Genomic DNA, 6000 nt, shown 5'->3' on the forward strand with positions numbered 1-6000 from the left:
CTTGAAAAAAATCCCAAAAGGAAAGCTCACAATTTTATTGTTACCTGCTCCTTCACCCTCTTCCTTCAAACCAAAATACACTCTGAAGTTAGGAGTGTTCCCCTCCAAATCCAGTGCTGTTAATATCTATTGGTCAGGCATATCATAAAGAGTGTCATTTTCATTTTTTTTAAATTTTGAAAAATTGCATTAGCCCACCTATTCTGGAACATAATTGTCCATCATTGAGTTATAACCACAAAAATAACTTTATGTAGAGGCAAATAGCTTCAAAGTTCAATTTCCTTTTCTGTACAATGTTATCAGATGCAACTATCTGTGCACATTTCAGGGATTACATTGGCTCTTCATCCTGTTTGTCTTCATTGATAGCACAGCTGGAAAGCTTCTTCTCTTTCTTTATTATTACACTATTTTATTTTTCCCAATTATATATAAACACAATTTTTAGTTCTCACTTTTACACTAAGTTTTTCTCCCTCCCTCCTTCCCACTCTTCCTAAAATAGTAAGCAATATGATATAGGTTATAAATGTGCAATCGTGTAAAAGATATTTCTATATTAGTCACAGATATGAAAGAAGAAATGGACAAAAGTAAAAAAAAAAGCTATGAAAAAAATAAAGTAAGTGAAAGCAGCATGTTTCAATCTACATTAAAAGTCCATCAGTTCTTTATCTGAATGTGGATAACATTTTCCATCATGAGTATTTCATAATTTTCTTGTGATTTTATTGCTGACTTGATCACCACACAACATTGCTGTTACTGCATGCAATGTTCTCCTGGGTTTACTCATTTTTCCTCATAATTTCTTATTGCACAAGTGTATTCCATTACATTCACATACCATGACTTGTTCAGCCATTCCCCAATTAATGGACACTTCCTCAATTTCCAACATTTTGCCTCCACAAAAAGTAGCTGATATAAATATTTTTGCTCATGTAGGTCCTTTTGATGTTTTAGGATCTCTTTGAGGTACAGACCTAGTAGTGGTATTGCTGGATCAAAGGATATGCACAGTTTGGTTGCCCTTTGGGTATAGTTCCAAATTGCTCTTGAGAATGGTTGGATCAGTTCATAACTTCACTGACAGTACTTAAGTGTCCCAATTTATGCACATCCTCTCTAACATTTATCACTTTCCTTTTTAGTCATATTATTAAATCTGATAGGTGTAAGGTGGTACCTCAGGTTGTTTTAATTTGCATTTCTCTAATCAAAAGTGATTTAGAACATTTTTACATATCTATAGTTTTTATTTCTTAATATGAATACTACCTTTTCATATCTCTTTAAATACAACCATACAGAAATGTAATTTAAAAGGTTTTTAATGTTAGTGCAAATTTGATGCAAGAGGTCAGCTTTAAAAATTAGTCTATCAAATGAAAAAGTCACTAGTAACTCACTCTACCAGAAATGGTGGAAATGGATGGAGATGACTTAGAAAATGAAAATAAAATCCACTTCCCAAGCAACTATGATCAGAGCTACATTCAGTTCTATCAGAGGTATCCCTATATATTTGGCTGATGTTGCAAGGCAATGTGAATTTTTTCCAGAAACTATTGAAGTTGATAAGGAAATGACCACTTACTTTAAAAATAAGTTGTCTAACACAAACTCATTCAAAAAAGGTTCTAGGAGCTTCAATCCAGGTCAAGTTCTTCTGATTTAAAAATCATACTTTGCTAGTAATTTATCCTAGTCCAGGGAGTGCCTATGATGCAAAATTCATAAAAATATGAGGCACACTGGAAAAAAGATAAAGTAGATATGAGTATTTGTTTTTTTCTTAAATTAAATTTTTACTGACATATTCTGTTTTTACATCATCTATATTTCCCTAAGTATCCCTTACCATCTGCTCCATCCTGATTTTCAGGCATCTTTTTTGACAGGGAAAAGCTCCAAAGAATCAACCAAATCATTCAATTTGTTTTTATTATCTATCGTGCTCCACCCCCTACAAAGAAATAATGGAGGAAGCTTCTCCCATCTCTTCTTTGGAGTTGGGTTTGATTATTATAATTCCATAGGATTGGTTCTGTTGTTCTGCTGTGTTTCTTTCCATTTACAATGTTGTACTCATGTATATAACTTTCCTGGTTTCATTTCACATCAATTCACATGTTCCCATGTTTCTCTCCATTCTTTCTATTATTTTTATACTAAAATAATATTCTAGATGTTACTATATCACACGTTATTTAGCTATTACTCAATTAATGGGATATGCACATAATTACAATGCCCCCCCCCCCAAAAAATGAACACAGTGTGGGAGATTGACACTCTCTGCTTCTGTTTCCAGGATGAGGTTGATCCAAACATCCCATGTTCATGCTGCAAAGGTGTGACCTTCTCTATTTTCTCCAGGGGTCTGATTCATTCAAAAGAGCTTTAAATCCCAAAATATTTTATATCATACTTGAGTGTTTGTTGCATCTAAAGCAGCTACTTTCCTTGTACTTCCCTTAATAACAGACGAATCTCTTCTGGACAGGCAAAATAGAAGCATGGAGCTCTTAGCTCTTTCATTCTTTGCAAGTATGGTTTCCTTCACCTGCCTGCCTGCTCTTGTAGTTCTTTGAGGGAAGCTTCATTGGCTTAGCATCACTTCCTGATATAAGTTCTTTGTTGCACCTTTTTAATGATACAAAAAAATATTTAAATGAAAGTTGAATGAAGTTTCAGCATATAAGCCATGGATTTCAGTATAACAAAAATGTTGCTTATTTTAACTTATTGAATTTGCCTAATGACTTATGTACTAGAAATGTGTGGGTTTTTAAATGACTTAAAAAGTAAATGTTAATTCACATTTCAAAGGATTAAGTTTGCTTTATGACCATTTTATTTTTGTAGCATTTGAATAAATGCATTGAAATGAGGAACAAAAATATAATATTTTTAAAATGGTGGAAGATCACCACTGACTGCTTTAGATTTACATGATTAAATTATGATTAGATTTGCAAATTTCTTTGTGAATTTTGTTCATTTCTCCTATAACTTGGGTAGTAATTACTATATCACATTATTGAATACATTATAGTCAAGTTACCAGACTTCTGAACCGACAAACACCGAAGAAAACAGAGAAGGTTAGTGGGAAAAACTGCAGGGAACAGAGTGAAAGGAGTACATGATTCAGCCACTGCCCTTGGGGCAGCGGAGGAAGTACAGATACAGAACTAAAGCTGCAGTTGCTTCAGGCCCCAGGCCCACCTGGTGAGAAGAATTAAGTGGCAGATCAGATTGGGAATGCGGAGCCTGCTTAGATATGAGTCACGGTCTAGGTAGGCAGTTCTTGGGGGAGGAGGAGCACCGGTGTGACAGAACTTGCTGTGCAAAAATAGCTCTGAAAACAGCACAGCCCCTCAAGCTTGGGACAAAGTACTCTCTACTCTACAAGCAGTCATACCCTGATGAAAAACTCAAGGGTCAAGTAGTTGGCTGGCAAATGGCCAGGCATTGATAACTGTCTCAGATGCAGACTCAGACTTTAGATTCTTTCTTTGGTAACAAAGGAGACCAAAACATACAGCCAGAAGAAGTCAACAAAGTCAAAGACCTGACATCAAAAGTCTCCAAGAAAAACATGAACTTGTCTCAGGCCACGGAAGAGCTCAAAAAGCAAGTTACAAAAGTAGAGGAAAAATTGGGGAGAGAAATGATAGCGATGTGGGAAAACCATGAAAAACAAGTCAATGACTTGCTAAAGGAGAACCAAAAAAATACTGAAAAAAAATAACACCTTAAAAATAGACTAACTCAAATGGCAAAAGAGCTCCAAAAAGCCAATGAGGAGAAGATTCCCTTGAAAGGCAGAATTAGCTAAATGGAAAAGGAGGTCCAAAAAACCACTGAAGAAAATACCACCTTAAAAATTAGATTGGAGCAAGTGGAAGCTAGTGGCTTGATGAGAAATCAAGATATTATGAAATAGAACCAAAGGAATGAAAAAGTGGAAGACAATGTGAAATATCTCATTGGAAAAACCACTGACCTGGAAAATAGATCCAGGAGAGATAATTTAAAAATTATTGGACTACCTGAAAGCCATGATCAAAAAAGAGCCTAGAGATCATCTTTCAAGAAATTATCAAGGAGAATTACCGTGATATACCTGAGGGTAAAATAGAAATTGAAAGAATCTCCTTATCACCACCTGAAAAAGATCCCAAAAAGAAAACTCTTAGGAATATTGTCACCAAATTCCAGAGCTCCCAGATTAAAGAGAAAATACTGCAAGTAGACAGAAAGAAACAATTTGACTATTGTGGAAATGCAATCAGAATAACACACTATATTAAGGGATCAAAGGGGTTGGAATATGATATTCCAAAGGTCAATGGAGCTAAGATTAAAATTAAGAATCACCAGCCCAGCAAAATTGAGTATCATGCTCCAATACAAAATACCAAAATATGGACTTTCAATAAAATAGAAGACTTTCCAGTTTTCTCAGTAAAAATACCAGAGATGAATAGAAAATTTGACTTTCAAACACAAGACTCAAGAGAATCATGAGAAGGTAAACGAGAAAGAGAAATCATAAGGGACTTACAAAGTTGAACTGTTTCATTTACATTCCTACATAGAAAGATTTGTATACTTCATGAAACCACAGTATTAGGGTAACTGAAGGGAATATATATACTTGTGTGTATACACACACACACACACACACACACACAGAGGGCACAGGGTGAGTTGAATATGAAGGGATGATATCTAAAAAATCAAATTAAGGGATGAGAGAGGAATATATTGAGAGAGGGACACAGGGAGAGAGAATGGGGTAAATTATCTCACATAAAGTGGCAAGAAGAAGCACTTCTGTGAAAGGAAAGAGGGGGCAGGTGAGGGGGAATGAGTGAATCTTGCTCTCATCAGATTTGAACTGAGGAGGGAATAACATTTATATTCAATTGGGTATCTTACCCCACAGGAAAGGAGGAATGAGGTAAAAGGGGAGATGATAGAAGGGAGGGCAGATAGGAGGAAGAGGTAATCAAAAGCAAATACTTTAGAAAAGGGACAAGGTCAAGGGAGAAAATTGAATAAAGGGGGATAGGTTAGGAAGGAGCAAAATATAGTCTTTTACAACATGAGTATTGTGGAAGGGTTTTGCATAATGATACCTGTGTGGCCTATGTTGAATTGCTTGCCTTCTTAGGGAGAGTGGGTGGGGAGGGAAGAGGGGAGAGAATTTAGAGCTCAAAGTTTTAAAAGCAGATGTTCAAAAAAATGATTTTGCATGCACCTAGGAAATAAGATATACAGGCAATGGGGTATAGAAATTTATCTTGCCCTACAAGAAAGTAAGGGAAAAGGGGATGGGAGGGGTGTGGGGTGACTGAAGGGAAGGCTGACTGGGGAATGGGGCAATCAAAATATATGCCATCTTGGAGTGGGGGAGATGGTAGAAATGGGAGAAAATTTATAATTCAAACTCTTGTGAAAATCAATGCTGAAAACTAAAAATGTTAAATAAAATTAAAAAAAAGTAAATACATTATACTCAAAGTAATGTTCTTAAAGTCTTTTTAAAGTTTTAACATTATAAAAGATTTTTAGAAGATGGCTTTATAAAAAAGAAAATTAAAGAGACAATTTAAAATCTTCATTTAATACTATTAAGCCAAATAATATTTTAAAGTCTTGCCCAGAAGTGAAATAAATGTATCTGTTAATATAAAATGACCTGCTTACTATAAAATTGTAAATCATTAATAGGCTATAGTAAGTCCTTAGGTACTCATATTATTAAATAGTTAGGTACTTAAGCACTTAAGCAATAAGTTAAATAAATACTTGTTTTTAATTAAGTAATAATTAACTTTCTGTTCTTTCAGGCTTGTGGGTATTCCTTTATTACATACTTGTGTTCTTAATTACATACTTATCTACTTAAGTATTCCGCTCCAAACATTGTAGCTTAGATATTTAGGTAATACGCTAAATAGGTACTTAGTAACATAAGAA

Source organism: Trichosurus vulpecula, chromosome 2 (assembly GCF_011100635.1).
Source record: "Trichosurus vulpecula isolate mTriVul1 chromosome 2, mTriVul1.pri, whole genome shotgun sequence".
In the NCBI taxonomy this organism is placed as follows: Eukaryota; Metazoa; Chordata; class Mammalia; order Diprotodontia; family Phalangeridae; genus Trichosurus; species Trichosurus vulpecula.